Below are 18,207 nucleotides of genomic sequence, written 5' to 3' on the forward strand. Positions count from 1 at the left end.
AAGAGTTTGAAGTGGGCTTTGTGCAGTTCCAGAACTCCATTTAAATCCAGGTCTAATTAAAGCATTATGTGAATAAAATGCAGGTTGTCCTTGTCAAAGCTTGATTAAGGTGACCATTGAATGACCTTAAGTAACCAGTGATGTAAATGGATTCTAAAACTTCTGTCACAGTTGCCTGAAGGAGCTGGTCTGAGACTTCTAGAATAAGATGACAAAGCATTAGAGAAAAAATAGGTGAGACAAATCCAGAAAATGCCAAAATCAGGTCTGGCTCCAGGTTTTGGAGAGCCTGGGGTAAGATGCCAGTGATAGACTATACTCCTTAAGCAACAAAGACTGTGATCATGACATATATTTCATATATATTTATATAGTATTGGTTTTTAAACAAATACAATAACCATTAAACAATTATCCAGCAGTACGTTTCCGAGCACAATTCAAAGTGTTGGTGCTGACCTTTAAAGCCCTAAATGACCTTGGCCCAGTATACCTGAAGGAGCATCTCCACCCCCATCACTCAGCCCAGACACCGAGGTCCAGCTCTGAGGGCCCTCTGGCGGTTCCCTTACTACAATAAATGAGGTTACAGGGAACCAGGCAGAGGTCTTTCTCAGAAGTGGCACCCACCCTGTGGAATATCCTCCCATCACATGTCAAGGAGACAAACAACTATCTGACTTTTAGAAGACATCTGAAGGCATCCCTGTTTAGGGAAGTTTTTAATGTTTTATCACATTTTTAATATTCTGTTAGGAGCAGCCCAGAGTGGCTGGGGAAACCCAGCCAGATGGGCGGGGTAAAATAATGTTGTTATTATTATTATTATTATTATAAAGGCAGAATTTAGAGAAATGAGTTGGCCTTTAATTACAGATATAATGGAGAATACTTTATTCCAAAAAGTTTTTAACCTGGGGCCATTCCCTCCGAACATGAATAAATGAACCAAGCTTCCAACAGCTCTTCCAACATAAAGGGGGAAAAGGAGGGGTAATTTTTTGCCAGCCTGGTATCACCAGTGACACTCCATGCTCACTCAGGGAGCCAACAGGTTAAAAGGGGGGTGGAATAGGAAGCAGTGAAGATGAGGAAGTAGAGCAGTCATCCTAGTTGCTGCCCAAATGAAGAAGGCAGGTGACTGAACACTTCTTCATCTCAACTTTTCATTGCTGTTGCTGATTCTCCACTGAAGCATGTGGTAATGATGGTGAGAAGAAGCAACAGCACAGAACTGTGACTGATGGTGGGTCCTCACAGCATGTTGAGGCCTGGCTGCTGCCCAAGGATGCTCTTGGCAGTCATGTCTATTCCCATGACTATAACATATTAGTGTGTCTCTGTGTGATTAATTCCTTTCAGCATTATTTCTGTCTCTTTGGCAGCTGATAATGTTGGGATCTAGGGATGCGGGTGGTGCTGTGGTCTAAACCACTGAGCCTAGGTCTTGCTGATCAGAAGGTCGGCGGTTCGAATCCCTGTGATGGGGTGAACTCAGGTTGCTTGGTCCCAGCTCCTGCCAACCTAGCAGTTTGAAAACAAGCCAAAAGTGCAAATAGATAAATACGTACCGCTCCGGTGGGAAGGTAAATGGCATTTCCGTGTGCTGCTCTGGTTTTGTCAGAAGCAGCTTAGTCATGTTGGCCACATGACCCGGAAAAACTGTCTGCGGACAAATGTCGGCTCCCTCGGCCAGTAAAGCGAGATGAGCGCCACAATCCCAGAGTCATTCGTGACTGAACTTAACTGTCAGGGGTCCTTTACCTTTTTAATGTTGGGATCTAGGCAAAATTCTGTAGCAAACCCAAAATTCTGTAGCAAACCCAAAGCCCACATAAAATAAGGAAACGATAGTAGTGCAAACATGCACAAAGAAAATCTGTGCTCTAGTGGACAGGATTGTATTTAGTCCTCCCCATTCCATGCTGCTTCTCTCTAACTTTTTATAACTCCTCCAAGGTACTGGGCACCACCACCACACTGTTGCATCTGAGCCACATTGAGTTGTGCACTCATGCAATGATTAGGGCATTTCCTCACACCATATAACACTACAGCTCAGAGCAGTGTGGTGATCCATTGGTCCTTTGCAGAAAGGAAGAGCTGCTTTTGACATTGCTTCAGTCCCTCCATGGCAACTTACTGTACAGGAAAGGGCCATAGCTCCAAAGTACGGCACATGACTTTTATGTGAAAATCCGAGGTTCAATTGCTGGCCTTTCAAGGCAGGGCTGGGAAAGTGGCCTCTGTCTGAAACACAGGAGAGCTGCAGCCAGTGAGTGTGAGAAATACTGAACTAGATGGACCAATACTCTGATTTGGTTTAAGGCAACTCCCTATATTCCTAAAGAACCTAAGAGTGAGAACCAGTTATTCCATTCCAGTGATACTTCCCTGTGTTCTCGATTCAAGGCTTAAGGCCTCCATCCACAGCTGGAACGCTTCTCTGGATCAATACAGAAGGATTTGCTCCATTTGCATCCCATATCCAATGCTTCCATCTGACAACACCATGTGATGCTTCTGTAGCTCAGCTGCATGAGGTGGCCAAAACCAGGGCCGGATTTAGGTTTGATGAGGCCCTAAGCTACTGAAGGGAATGGGGCCCTTTATATGTCCAGCTGTCCTTTGTCAACAACAAATTGTCACTGTTTCTTGTGTTGAATATATGCTATATGGTAATTTATGGACCTAATAGGTATCTAAAGCCATTCACACATAACAAAATATGTATTTTATCAAAGTGATTGTTGAACTGAAATACAATTAAGAAGAAGCCTACACAACACAAAACACTGTTGCTGAATGTAGGTTTTATTTTATTTGTTTTTTATCTTATATTTTGGAAATGTACATCCAGGTTTTTTTCTCCTTTAATTTTTTTTTAGGCCGCCAAGAGAGTGGGGCTCTAAGCTATAGCTTATTTAGCTTATATGTAAATCCAGTACTGACCAAAACCCTAACCTATGGTAATCCATAAGTCAGTTGCCTACATGTTTAGCACACAAATAATTTCTCTCAAGGGTTTAAAGCGATAAAAACAAAATGGTGACCTCAAATAACCATTCTTGTGCAAAACTTTCTTCATGGAAGGCCACCTGCTCCCCCCCTTTTAAATGTCTCAAATACTAGAATAGAAATAGCACATAAAAACTGCAATAGCTTTTCAAAAATAGTCATTATGGAAAAGGTTGCCCATCCTACTGCAAAGCTTTCCATTCAAGGGAATGTACTAAGCTCAAGTGCCATACATAATTGCCTACCACACTGCCTGTATTTTAAGTGTAGGCTACTGATTGGGAGTACAAAGGAAGCCCATCAAAACAGAATTCAGTAGAACAACCATTATCTCACAGTGCTGTGGATGAACGCCTCTGCAGATCTTGGAGAGAAGGAAGATTAAAGGTTGGCAACCATGGTAAGGTGCTAGAATGAGAACCATTAAGAGACATCTAACACAGGCCCACAAAGAGAGGGGAAGAATCAAGGACAACAAGTGTTCACCACTGATTAAACTGAAGTGGGGCAGAAGATGCTAAGCAATCATCATCGTAACAGCTACTGCTGGGGAACTGTTGAAAGCTCTTTGTGAATTAGGCAGCAGCTTCTTGTTCATTCTCAACTACTGATTCATTCAGGGATGGTTGGAATCATAGAGTTGGAAGGGACTCTGAGAGCCCAATCCCCTTCAAGGCAGGAATCTCAACTCTTCTTCTCTTTCTCCTCTTCTTCTTCGACGATCACTCGTAGCCAAGTAAGATTGTCTTCCATAAACATATTTTGGGGGTTTGGGATGGGTTTTTGGAAGACAGCTGTGCGTGAATTCGTTTTGTGTGTGTGTGGATCAGTGCATGGACCTCCAGAATGAATTAAGTTCGTAACCAGAAGTACCACTGTATGTTTTTAAAGTGCATTTACTCAGAAATAAACATGTCTGACTGCAAGGGAGGGAGGGTGTCCTGTTTTAAGATTTAAATGCCCTACAGTGGTACCTCGGGTTAAGAACTTAATTCATTCCAGGGGTCCATTCTTAACCCGAAACTGTTCTTAACCTGAGGTACCACTTTAGCTAATAGGGCCTCCTGCTGCTACCGCCGCGCGATCTCTCTTCTCATCCTGAAGCAAAGTTCTTAACCCGAGGTACTATTTCTGGGATAGTGAAGTCTGTAACCTGAAGCATCTGTAACCCGAGGTACCACTGTATATGAAATTGCTGGTTTTTATTTTGTTTCTGGTCTGTGGGTGCTTGGATGGTTTGTGTGTGTCCATGGTCCTATTGAAATTACCAAAGTGTTTATTTATTCCCAGATTAGCATTGGAATGCCCCATTTTTCTTCTAGGACCCAGGAACGCTCCCATTACATCTTACCAATGGAGTGTGTGATTTCTAGCTTAGGTGAGAACAGCACCATAGAAAGGGTGGCCTTTTTGGGAGCACTGCAGTGGCGTCAACAACCCTCCACCACTTCCCCTCATGTGCCTGCTTCCCCCCCTCTTTTTTACAGCTTTTACATCACTGTTCATCAGCTGATCTTTGTCCTGTGGTTAGCTTTCTCTGAGACCAAGACTTGTTTGGTAAATGTTGAATTTCCTAGCCAGGTTAAATGGCGGTGGTAGGGGGCGCCATTTTGTGGTGCGCCTCATGTGCCAAAATGCCTTGGGCTGGTCCTGCTTTGGTACATTAGCTTATGATCTGGGTGGGGGGCAAAGGTTAGTGAGCCTTATTTCCTCAGGACACCCTTTCTCCATGCTCAATCTGAGGAGGGGGAAAGAAGGGGAAGAAATTAAAACTAACTCCCATGTCCTACTGTTATAAGGGAGAGAATAAAGTTTGGCAATCATCAGGGTTTTTCTTCTTCTTCTTTTCCCTCGGAGAGAACAAAGTGAGAAGCAATTATGTTGCTTGGGCTACAACATTAACTTAAATTAACAGGGAAAACATTTAAAAAGCTAATCTAAGTTCCATAAATGCTTTGCCATCTTGCAAATATAAAACTGAAGTGGGTGGGTGGGGGAAATAAAGTGCTCCCCCCCGCACTTAGTGTAATAATGCACTTCAGTTAAAGACAGATAAAAGGGGTGTGGGAGAATGTACAACGGTGCCACCAAGAGGATTCAAAACTTGGCTGTGTAACATTTTAATCATACATGTGCACACTCACATACTCACCAGGAGGAGGATAGCTTACAGTTTTCTCTGAACTAAGAATTACATGGATTATTCAATGGATACATTTCAGTCCTATTAGAAGCTGAAAGGGACTCCAAGGGTCATCAAGTCCAACCCCCTGCAATGCAGGAATCTTTTGTCCAATGTAGGGTTTGGACCCATGGCCCTGAGATTAAGTGTCTCGTGTTCAGCCAATTTACCAGAGCATGTACCACTCTGCTGAGACAATGCATGGACAGGTAAGAAGGTAAAAGGTAAAGGACCCCTAGATGGTTAAGTCCAGTCAAAGGCAACTATGGGGTTGCGGCACTCATCTTGCTTTCAGGCCGAGGGAGATTGGGTCCTCCCTTAAAGAGGGCACGTGTTGCGGTGAGACCTTGCAACCAAACCCTGTGTTGTGGGTGGTGTGATTGGATAGCCACAACACCCAATTGGTAGGTCCCTCGATTCTGGGTTTTATTAGGCCAGTGGGATGCTAAACAGATCAAGGGACCTATATATACCCATGCACGTGACCCAGAGTTTCTTCTTTCAGTGCGTGCATCAGAACACCTGTCCACCTCTCCCTACTTTTAGGGCTGTGTGTTTGACCTTGCTATGCCATCGTGTGTCGTCTGTCGTTGGGACAGGGGCACGGCAGGAATTTTCCCCACTTGGCTGATTGGCTGGTGCCATTTGGGTGTCGCCTGCCACATAGCAAATCGTCACAACTCGTAAGGTTTTGGATAGGCTCTGGTTCAGGTGATAGGGATCGGGGGATGCTCTTGCCATCCCTATGTGAAGGGTATTCTGTTAAAGGAATCCAAGGACTCAATGGTTTGGTCAACCTGTGAGGGGGTTGTGCCTGTGGCTGAGTCTAGGGGGACATCTGGGTGGTGGACATAGCCTGTTCATGGCTTTCTGGCTATCCAGGTGTTCACCTTTGGCTGACCTATGTTGGTGCCCTGGGTCTGCACTACCTGCAACGGTGCAGGGAGCTAGTCGAACCAGAGCCTAGGGAACCACTCACTTGCTGTAATCAATAAAGTTGTGGCCTAAATTCTGCCAAAAAACAAACCAAAATTTGAGTCTTGTCTGAATTTATTTAAGGGGGAGTTTGAAAGGTCTGAATATGCAACTGGCGTTTGTCCACAGACAGCTTTCCGGGTCATGAGGCCAGCAGGACTAAACCACTTCTGGTGCAACGGAACACCATGATGGAAGCCAGAGCGCATGGAAACGCCGTTTACCTTCCTGCCACAGTGGTACCTATTTATCTACTTGCACTGGTGTGCTTTTGAACTGCTACGTTGGTAGAAGCTGGGACCGAGCAACGTGAGCTCACCCCGTCATGGGGATTCAAACAGCCGACCTTCTGATTGGCAAGCCCAAGGGGCTCAGTGGTTTAGACCACAGTGACACCTGCACCCTATGGACAGGTAGGGTCTCAGTGAGAATAGGATGCTCAACTAAATGCAGCACTAGCCTTATCCAGCAGGCTTTTCTCATGCTTTTATTCACGTTAACTACAATGGGCAATGGGAAAGCCATAATTGTTTCTCTTTTATAGCTGCACTGCAGAAGATCTAGCACACAAGTATACATTTGACTATGGAAATGTGTGATGTGGACATCAGCATAAGTCAAAATTGCTGCTTCTCTTTATTTATATAGCAGGGAAACAATGCAAGAGACATGAAGTCACATGGCTTCATTCACATGGAGAACTGTCACAACAGGCAAACCTGCAAAAATCCTCAACAACAAGCAATTTACTATCCCAGCAGTTGAGCTTCCCTCCCCCTTTTGTCTTGTTTATTACTGAAGCAATTTGCATCAGGATGAGTGCCTTTTCCATCAGCTCATATTTTTGCTTCTCCTGCTGCTTGATCCTGCCAGGAAAGCCTAATTTTCTCGCATTGATACCTGCCTGTTGCCATAGAAAAGAGATAATGTCTCAGATTTGACACTGCAACTTTATGACTGCATAGAAAAGGTATGTCTTTGTGCTGAGTAGCCTTGCTTTGAAACAGGAATCTGATAGTTTTCCTTCGAAACAATATCTGATAGTTAAGGGGGAAAGAAAAATCAGGGTGTTGTTTCAAAATTAAGCCAATTATCCATATAGGCAATAATACTCATACTCCAAAGTCTTCTTCTTCTTGCATACCATAGAAGCACAGTGCAAACACATGCAGGTTTACTCAGAAGTAGGGTTGGGGGAGAACATTGAGTCTGTTTGCATTTTAATGAGAAACCACCTAATTCACACTTCTCAATCCAATATGCTGTGTGTGCGCCTCTCTAAATAACTGTAGCATAATGAATAAATAACTTGCTGATAGCCCCTATTCAGCCCATTTCCATGGCTACAAAAAATTCTTACGTCCTTTTCTATGACTCCTGTGCTTGTCCATCCTTCAGCTTCCAGATAATGGGACCACTGCTGTCTAAGCATGCTATGGACCAGAGTATGGAAACCCTATAGGGGAAAATTTCTTAATGCAAACGAGGGAATGAGCTGCAACTATGAGGACATAACACTTCCTGGCACCTTTTTGCACTCTTGCAGTTGGTCTAAAACTGCTTGCTTATTTGTTTCCCCTGATTATTTTGAGTCTCCAATGAAAGTGGTTTGATTACCTAGCACTTGTGAATATGTTTGAAAAGGGTACAGTTCTGTTCCAAGACTTCAGGCTATGCAGTTGACATACACGCTGTCTCACCAACACAACAATTAGAGATCCAATTGACTAATTTTTTTCCCTGTGCCAACTTTCCCCTGCAAGTTAATTGTGTGGTGCTTTTTTTTTTTGGTAACATTGCAATAATTTAATAATTGCTTTCAAAGCAATTATCTTTCCTAAGAGGAAAACAAAGCACAGCAAAAAAGAAAGAAATCACAGATTGTAAACTGCAGCTTGGCTTTTTACAATGGTCTGCTTGAGGATTCACATGGCCAATTTGCAAGGGGGTTGTCACTTGATTAGTTTGCAGTCTTCCCATCTTAGTCAATACGTAAATACTTATTAGGCCTCTTCAGTCACATAAGGGGTAGAGCAGGAATGAGCATGCTGCCCCTGCCCCTTCTACCATGCCAGTTACTGCTTCCCTCAATGAAATGAGGGCTATTGTTTGCAGCGGGGAGCCTGCCATCCTGATTGTGCCCTACTTGGGCAGAGAAGGCTCCCCACTACAGGCATTCCACCCCTCATGCATGGAGGTTGGTGCAGACTGCAATGAGGCTGTGACAAAGGGGACAAGACCAATGGACTCATCCAGCAGTAGTTGGCAGCTCAGGTCAGTGAGACTTGTTAGCTTCCTGTTGTCCACATGGCTGCAGCATACTGAGAGTGGCAGCGAGGGTGGTGCAGTGCGAACGTACTGGTGGACCTAATCCATCACTCCTACCAGTGTTTTCCATCATGGCAACTTTGCCACCATTTTGTCCTTCCACCAAGTAGGCTTCATTAAAGCAGGCGATGGGAGGTGAGGTTCCCTGCCCATCACTGTTGGCTCATCCCCATTAGGCGGGGCGAAGCCACAAAGTCAGGCAGCAGAAGCCCCCAGATAGCACCCCTATGGGTATCCTACCACCTTTCCAGAAGTGACACTGATTTCCAGTGAGATTTCGCGGAGGCCGAGGGGCAGCATGGCAGCACTTCCTGTTTCATCTCAAGTGTCAAAATGGGGCACACCACTCTGCCCTCTCATCATTATCTTATGAAGGGGATAATGACTGGAAATGGCTACTGACATGGTTCAATCAGCGGCCATTGGGAAGGAAGTGCAAAACTGTGCTATCTTCGCAGATATTTCTGCTTTCAAAGAAACTGACCATACACGTTTGGTACATTATAACTGTTCCATAACCTTTTAACTTGGAACTCACCCTTCTTTAGAAGAGGCCATCCATAAAACACAATAGCCAACATCGCATAACAGCAATACTCTGTAGATTTCTGACCTCAGCAGACAATATCACAACCTTCAATAGCCTATAAAAAGTTGAAAATCTTCAAGTGCCTAAAACTGTACAAAGTTGATATCAGCCTTAATTAAAGATGAAGTGCTATCCCAAACTAGGTAGCTATTGCTGAGAAGGACCTCTGGTGGGTGACTGAGAAACCTTGTCAATATCATCAGAATAATTTGAAGTTTCTTTCAAAAATACTACATATATTTTGCAAATGAGAGTTTTTGCTAACATTATTCAGTACTTTTGGCTTCCCACAAACACCACCAGCATTCCAGCTGAGAGCTCCTTGGATTTTCTTCAGATTTGGAGGAGACAGGACAAAATTTCAGTAGCAATTCTTTCTAATTGGGCATCAGTGAGACCACTCATTGATCTCTGAGCTATCAAATATCAGATCTTAGAATGTTATATTATTTTATTGTTGTTAGCTGCCCTGAACTTCAGCAGGGGAGGGCGGGATATAAATAAATTTTATTATTATTATTATTATTATTATTATTATTATTATTATTATTATTATCTTTGAATGAAACTTGATGGCACCTTAGAAATGTGGAAAAAAAAAACACTGGGAAGTTTTAATATTATCTTAACTCTCCCCTGCCCCCATCTGAATCCCAGGTAATGTTTTGGAGAAAGCTAGTGGAAATCTGAAGTTCAGCTTAGTGAGGAGACTGAAGTTGCCAAACTTCTTTTCTTGATCGTCAATCTCAGGGGGTTGTTAAACAAGAAGAAGCTTTAGGATTCAGACAGTGTTTTCTCCTCTACTGACTGCTGAAGATGGACCGGTGGAGCTTTGATTTATGTTCTCAGTGCTCAAGACAAATGCAGACAGCTCCAAAGTTGTACAGTCCTAGTTACGGTTGAAAGAAACTGGGAGGGGAAATGGCAAAAGTGTTTAAAGGCCGAATGCTTCCAGTAACAATGGACCCAAGGAATAAAATTTAACAAGGGGTCTCCCCCCCCTTTTTTTTGCTGACAGATTGTTTTCGTCTACAATAGATGTTTTCTTGGCACAGGTAGTGAGAGATGAAAAAATGCCGTGAGCCAAACAAGCTAAAGTGGTCAAGTCAATTACTGAGCTTTCCCATCCTCCAGCCATAATTCCTGTATCTCTTCTTCCAGTCAGCATCTGCCACTTAAAAATGAAGTGTTCCAATTTGACCTGGAAGATGGATTTCGAATCCAAAAAGTCCCCATGCTTCAGGCTGTTGTGCTGCTATAGAGCCATTCCTCAGGGAATTAAGACACAATCCCTGTCTCTACTGCACTCCCTTCTGGGACTCGGAATGGCTGGTAATGTTACTGTAGGGAACACATTGTTAGCTTTTCGCTGTCTTCCTGATGGCTTCCTCTTCACCAGGATGCACAGCACCCCAAAAATGGGACCTTGGGTGGGGTGAGAATCAGGAGGAAGGGATCCATGACTCTTGTGTAATAAATGATGCTAGTAATTTGGACATAGGTACTGATTCTTGCTACTGCAACTCAGTAGAAAGAAATGCAGATTTGAAATCTTATGGGACACTTCATGTTTTTGAAGCCACCATGTTAAGATTTGAAATCCAGAATCATGTGAGCAGAACCGGTCACCTGCCACTCTCTGTGGGAGTAGACTTTTTGAACCATGATGAGATGGGATGAAGCCATGGAAAAAACTGTTGCAATTATTATATATAGCACTTCATGGGATACTCAGGATATGTTCTCCATATAATTCTTACTGCCATGTACAGTGGTACCTCGGTTTTCAAACTTAGTCCATTCTGGAAGTCTATTCCGAAACCAAAGCGTTCCAAAACCAAGGCACACTTTCCCATAGAAAGTAATGCAAAATGGATTAATCCATTCCAGAATTTTAAAAACAACCCCTAAAATAGAATATAAACATGGATTTTACTACTTCTGTTGTAGTTCTGTTAATGGTTCTCTTGGCTTTGCAGCTTTTATTCATTTCCACAGTCACACAATCAACCAATCAATCAGTAGCTGAACTGGGTTCGACACAGTCACAAAAACAAATTAACTGAAAAAGCCACACAAACAAAAACACACAAAAAAACAAAAGCACCAAATATAAGCTCCAAATATCTAATTGGAAGTGGGGGACTCAAATCAGAAATGGAACCCTCAAACAGGAAGAGGAACTCTCCAATCGGAAGTGGAGGACTAAAAACAGAGCACTTTCGGCTTCTGAAAAAAAGTTCGCAAAGTGGAACAGTCACTTCCGGGTTTGCAGCGTTCAGGTTCCAAGTTGTTCAAGAACTAAGCTGTTCGAAAACCAAGGTACCACTGTATATGTTTCCTAAATAAACTAATTTTGGAGGAAAGGTCTGCTAGTGTAAACTAAGCATGATCTGAGAAGATAGAGAGGGCTAGTGCATATGAAGAGATTGACTGTGTATTTTAGCTTCAAAATTATGAGTATTAAGACTTTGATCCTGCCACAAAACATTTCCTTGAAAACACTGTAAATAGATTCCATATATTCAAGTATTTGCATGCCATTGCAGAGATGGAAAATTGTGAATTAAGGCATTAAATTACACTTTGAATTTAACTGAAGGATCTCCCCTCTGGTATATTATGTGTGGGGAGCTAAACTCTCTCATTCCCACAGAGCTCTCAAAAGAGAAGGGACATCATTTTGCAACAGTGCCAAGTTTGCATTGTGATGGGAATGCTTTCAATACCTGTTGACAAGCCAAGTTATTGTATCTCTTCAACCCCCCTGTTCATATTTCTTTAACTTGGATCATTACCTTCCCTACCCATAATACATTCTGCTTGCTTCATGCATCCTTAATAAGAAGCCTTCGTGTATTTTTGGGTATGGCTGGGGTCCCTTTTTAATTGTGCATTGTTTGTTTTTACAGTGAATAGGCTGAAGTAAATGAGGCTTGAAGTGAAGAAACAGCTTGAAAGGCATCTGCTAATTTATCATCTCAGGTGTTAGCAGCTACTATTAAGAGTCCAAATGGATGGTTAAAGTACCAGATGTACTCACCCAGAGTTTTAAAGTCAAATACCCTTCAAATTCTTCCACCATGAAAATCTAATCTAGGGAACAGTGTTTCTTCAGCAGAAATCCATGCACTCAAACAAACCATTAAGGCTGTGAGCAGCACCTGTTTATGCAGACTGCAAATTGCTCGAGCTAATAAAATGAGGGGGGGGGGAGGGTGTTCTCTGAAATACTCTAATCTCTTCTAAAAGGTCCAGGTATGATCTACAGTGGGAATGGGCAACCCTATGGATGTTGCTTAATTATATCTCTCATTGCGCTCTATGTGGGGCTACCTTTGAAGGTGACCCGAAAACTACAACTAATCCAGAATGTAGCAGCTAGACTGGTGACTGGGAGCGGACGCCGAGACCATATAACACTGGTCTTGAAAGGACTACACTGGCTCCCAGTATGTTTCCAAGCACAATTCAAAGTGTTGGTGCTGACCTTTAAAGCCCTAAACGGCCTTGGTCCAGTATACCTGAAGGAGCGTCTCCACCTCCATCATTCTGCCCGGACACTGAGGTCCAGCGCCAAGGGCCTTCTGGCAGTTCCCTCGCTGCAAGAAGCCAAGTTACAGGGAACCAGGCAGAGGGCCTTCTCGGTAGTGGCACCCACCCTGTGTAACGCCCCCCCACCAGATGCCAAAGGGAAAAATAACTACCAAACTTTTAGAATACATCTGAAGGCAGCCCTGTTTAGGGAAGCTTTTAATGTTTAATAGGTTATTGTATTTTAGTGTTTTATTGGAAGCTGCCCAGAGTGGCTGGGGCAGCCAGATGAGCGGGGTATAAATAATAATAATAATAATAATAATAATAATAATAATAATAATAATAATAATAATTAGCCCTAACTGGCATGGCTGATGGTCAATACTGAGAATGAGTTGCAGTCTGACATCCAGAAGGGCAAAAGCTCCCCATTCTTGCTTCACAGTGTATAAACAAGAAATGGCAATGTATAGTCCAGTTCACATATGGGATAATTATAAACTCCTCCAGAAATGTCAGTAGTCATCAAAACTCTTTTTGCTTAAAAAAGATTCACCTCAGCAAGAACCCAATGTCAGGGCCTGGCTGGGCCTTGAGAAACCATGCAACATTTAGGTCTGGAGCCACAGTCCTTGCAATATGAAGCTGGGAGAAGTTCCTGCACTGTTGACATAGCAAGGACAGAAGAATAGGCATCTAATGTTTATACTAGGTCTGACCAATCAAGAGGCTTAATATTGTCTACCAGTCACAAGAGGGTTATGTCGCATACCACTCTTTCAATTGTTGCATGAAGAGGACTCTGATGCTAAACACACTGTGCACAAACGGTCCTTTGATAAGTCCCTGATGCCTCCTAATTCAAAATTTCACACTAGGCAACCATTTGTGACAATTTAGGACCACCATAGGAAATTCCACTATTATTCTTATTGTACTGTTTCTTTTCTGCCACTGGATATTCTGCTTGACACAGTGACTTCCTGATAATGATGTGAGAACCAATTTAGTATAGTGTTTCAGAAATTGGATGGGAAGAAAGAAGAATTTTCAATCTCCTCACTGAGTAACCTCGACAAGCTTGTGAAGGATCTCAGAGTTCCCCCCTCAAAAAAGTTTGAAAATATTTGCCCTAGAATAAGAAATCTGCAAGCAAAAAAACAAAGAATAAAACAAAAAAAATTCCTATAAAAGAATTCCTGCTGTTGGAAACAAACATAAATCTCCCCATATACTCTGACTCTGTCTCTAGCTTTGCTGCCTTTAACAGCCTGCAACCTTTTTTTCCCTTCTAGGTCATATCATAACTAGCTCTCCTTGAAACTCTCCCATTTGCCATATGGCATGGAGCCCCCTCTCTTTTACTTTCCTAATGGTTCATCATTTTCTTTTTGTTATCCTAATGGGCCATCACCCTATGCAATTTCCTCCTCATGAAATTAGTCTGGCTTGTATTTTAACATTAGCTGGATCTGGGGTTCAATTTCTGGCACCCAGATACTCTTCACACGGGGGGGGGGGTCTGTCACCCAAAAACTCATAACACTATTATGTCAGTGTGCTTTCCAGTCTCCCCACCACCACCACATTTGTGGAAGCCCTTCAAATGCCAATCATGTACAGATGCCCATATATTTATTGTAAGTTAGATACATAATATATGCTTTATAATTTATATTTTCAACCTCTCTGTAGTTAGTGAGATTCTCCTTTGTCTGTTTTCCTCCAGTTGTCTCACAAGCATATCCACAATCAACTAAAGATTGCAACCAGCGTGTTTTTTGATAGTCCTATGCATATCCACTCAGTACCCGTGAGTTTAACTGCACTTTGGACAGGCAATCCTAACTCCCAGATGGGAGCATCAAAGCTGAATTGACCACAAGGCAGGTGGTAGTTAAATTGCCAGCTTTTAATTTTTGTTGTTGTGGGAGCAAAGAGGACCAGATTGGTCTCGTAGATGGTAGTTGAGCCAATGTAAGATCTAGTGAATCTGAATGTTGGAAGATTTAGGAAAGATGGAAGAAAGTACTTATTCACACAGCAAATAGTCAAGCTATGGAACATAGCTTGCCCAGGAGTCAGTGATGGCCAACAATTTGGATGACTTTAAAAGAGGATCAGACTGATTCATGGAGGCCTGGTTGGCCGCTCTGAGAATAAGTTGCCATTGGACTAGTCAAGCAGAATATTCTTATGTTCTTGGCCATCCCCCCTTCAGGGGTTTATGCAGGCTACCACAGACGGGGATACTGCTGGTGGTAGTTTCAACCCATTAGCACTCTGAGTAAACACAGTGGAGATTTCTGCAGAAGATGGAGACCCTGTGCTAGTGGAATCTGGCAGAGCTGACCAATTCCCAAGTACAGGAAAATGCCTGCAGTATCATATTGTGCTATGGATTGCTCTGTTGCACTCATGTATAGGGTTACAGTCTTCATTATCTTCTTGTATTGCTATATGCATTCCTTTTTGTTGCCTGATTTGTTTCAACCTTAATTTAATTCAAAAATAAAATAAAATTCTGTAGGAAAGGGGAAGGGGGACATATTTCATTTTGAGCAATCATTCCCTTAGGCTTAGAGTGTCCTTGAACAATTGGCTTATAAAGTTATGTATTTTATTTTATTTTTTTACCCTATCTTGCTTGAATAGGCTTCTCTGTTTAATCTGATAATCTGAGCTGGTTTTGCAATGATGTATTTGTTCATACAGGCCAATTTTTGCTCCGGTCCTTAGTTTTTCTTCCCTTTCCTGAAGTTGAAAGCAAGCTTTGTTCAATCCAGTGTTTCTAGAAATTTCTTTCTTTCTTTCTTTCTTTCTTTCTTTCTTTCTTTCTTTCTTTCTTTCCTTCCTTATGGAAGGAGAATAATTTTCTGGCATATGATTTCAGAAAGGCAGAAGAGATGGCGAGAAATGATTGGAAGGAAAAATACACTTCAATTGAAAGTGTGAACAAAAAGAGGGTGGAAAAATCTTCACTGCCTAGATGTAGCTGACTGCTCAAATCCATTGTGTAGCATCTATTCAAGAAAGGTTCTTTAGCTAATACAACTGAAATTGTATCCTTCATTAAATCTGCATTTTCAGTGGGCTGGAATATTTCATCTGATCAGTAATTACATAACGTCCCTGAGATCCCAAGACCAGCTGATTAGTCACTGGGTGATACTTCCCCTCATGTTAACATTACTCATAAATGATACCTTATTTCCTGACAACCATAAATACATTCCTGAATGCCATGTCTTGGACAATTGCAAATTTGAAATCAGAATGAAAATTTCTTTACTTCACTTTAGATTCTCCTCTGATACCCTGACTAAGGAACCAAGCAGACACCATGTGCATTGCATGAATTAAATGAATATGCACGATTTAAAAAGTATGAGTCACAGTTTATGAGAAGCATCCAAATGGAAAGGTTGGGATGGGGGTGTTTAATCTCAACCACCCAATGTAGCCCTCTCCCATAGCCCTCAAGCAATGATTTGTATCAGTGTCCATGAGCAGTGTTTTCCCCCAAAGAAAAAAGCAGCTTACACAAGATCAGAAAGGTCATTCAACCACCCAGTCATCCTAACAGAGAGTACACACAACGGCTGACATTTCTACTCATCTACCTAGAATTGATGCTTTTGAATTATGGTGCTGGAGGAGACTCTTCGGAGTCCCATGGACTGCAAGAAGATCAAACCTATCCATTCTTAAGGAAATCAGCCCTGAGTGCTCACTGGAAGGACAAATCCTGAAGCTAAGGCTCCAATACTTTGGCCACTTCATGAGAAGAGAAGACTCCCTGGAAAAGACCCTGATGTTGGGAAAGATGGAGGGCACAAGGAGAAGGGGACGACAGAGGACGAGATGGTTGGACAGTGTTCTCGAAGCTACCAGCATGAGTTTGACCAAACTGTGGGAGGCAGTGGAAGACAGAAGTGCCTGGCGTGCTCTGGTCCATGGGGTCACAAAGAGTCAGACACAGCTAAACGACTAAACAACAACAACACCTAGATGAGTACTACCTACATAATTACTAGCCAATATTTTCTGGATTTCTTGACTGATGGACTGAGGAAGAGCAGAGATCCCATTATACTGCTCCCTCATGTTATGGACTCTTTGGGCAGTCATCACAAAAGACCAAATGACCAGCAAGCTCTGGTGGAGACAACATTTGTTGGGTTTCATCATACATCCATGTGTGCAGAGAGAGATACAAAACTGATTGTTCAGGCTGAATTTAGCTTACAACCCATTAATAAATCACCTGTATTCTATATCATAGAATTAGTGCTTGCTGGTCAGGAGTGTCTGCCATGTACACTAAGGAAAGGAGAAGAAGTTTATAGCTGTATGTTTCAGTTACCCTGAATCAACAGAGGGAAGAATTTTGTCCAACTGTGGTAGATAGCTGATGCTTCTAATGTAACGTACACACACACATATATAAACTAACCATTAGGATAAATCTCAAGAACCATGAGTAGAAGGGAAATAGTCACTTGCACTGTTCCACAAACATTTATATAGGTGCTAACAAAACAGTTATGGGAATGATGTAATATTTAGTTCCTTCCTATCTTCCACCTGCAGAAGAAATCTAGTATAAGGGTTAAAACCGCCCATTGTGACTGAAAGTTACCTTTGCATGCAGGAAAGTATCTCTAGATCCAACCAGATGTATTTGTGGAGTTGCTCTATTTATCCATTTCTGTGATTATCATCAAATATTTGTGTGCATGGGCATACTTTGGTAATATGTTGCCCTGAGCGAGGACAAAATCTCCCGTCCCTCCAAAAAAATCTTATTTTCACAATTATTCCTTTTGGCACAGTCACTTCTTAAATGGATCTTCTCCCTAGGTAGAAATATAGGTATTATTATTATTTTGTGCCCCCTTGGCTCGGCACCCTGTTCGGGGGAACCGCCCACACCACCCTAAATTGTGAGAGTCTGTGGTTACTGGCTGATTACATTGTCTGCTAGCTAAAAAAATCTGTCCTTCTTTTTGCACACACCCCCGAACCCACGTACACTCCTACAACCAATGTTTATAAGTGCTGAATTTGATGGTGTCTTTTGAGTGTTGAAAAGTGGGGTGAATTTTTTTCAGCCCCCTTACTGCTTCTTCATCACATTTTATGCATTCCTTGCTTGTGCTATTGGAAAGGCTAAAATAAACGTTTATCACACACTTTATTTACACTATCCTTCATTCCCCTCAATGCATTTGTCATAAACATACGGAATCATTATTTCTCAGTGGGGGGGGGGCAGATACGCCCATCTTCATATTTACGTTCCATTAAGCTGTTTCAGATAAGTCAATTCAAACCAAGTGACAATAATATGAGAAATTGCTATTTGATGAAGTGAATCAGAAGACTGAGTGAATAATAAGAGATTTCTCACCACCACCGATACCTCCGCTGACATTCTGTTACAACAGAGCAAACACAAAGTGGCACAGGAATCTAGAAAACTGCCTTCATACTGAGTCATACCACTGATCCAGCTAGCTCAATGCGGGTGGTGCTGTGGTCTAAATCACTGAGCCTCTTGGGCTTGCCAATCAGA

The 18,207-nt window shown here is 42.3% G+C and overlaps 1 long non-coding RNA gene across 1 annotated transcript; it reads left to right on the forward strand.

The window, feature by feature from the left end:
• Nucleotides 1–201: 201 nt before the first annotated feature.
• Nucleotides 202–10,052, forward strand: LOC310847785. The gene is made up of 3 exons (XR_014566021.1): nt 202–294; nt 7,049–7,145; nt 9,750–10,052. It is a non-coding gene; the product is annotated as an uncharacterized lncRNA (long non-coding RNA).
• Nucleotides 10,053–18,207: the final 8,155 nt, after the last annotated feature.

The sequence above is a fragment of the Podarcis gaigeae genome, assembly GCF_964106915.1.
Source record: "Podarcis gaigeae genome assembly, chromosome: 6".
In the NCBI taxonomy this organism is placed as follows: Eukaryota; Metazoa; Chordata; class Lepidosauria; order Squamata; family Lacertidae; genus Podarcis; species Podarcis gaigeae.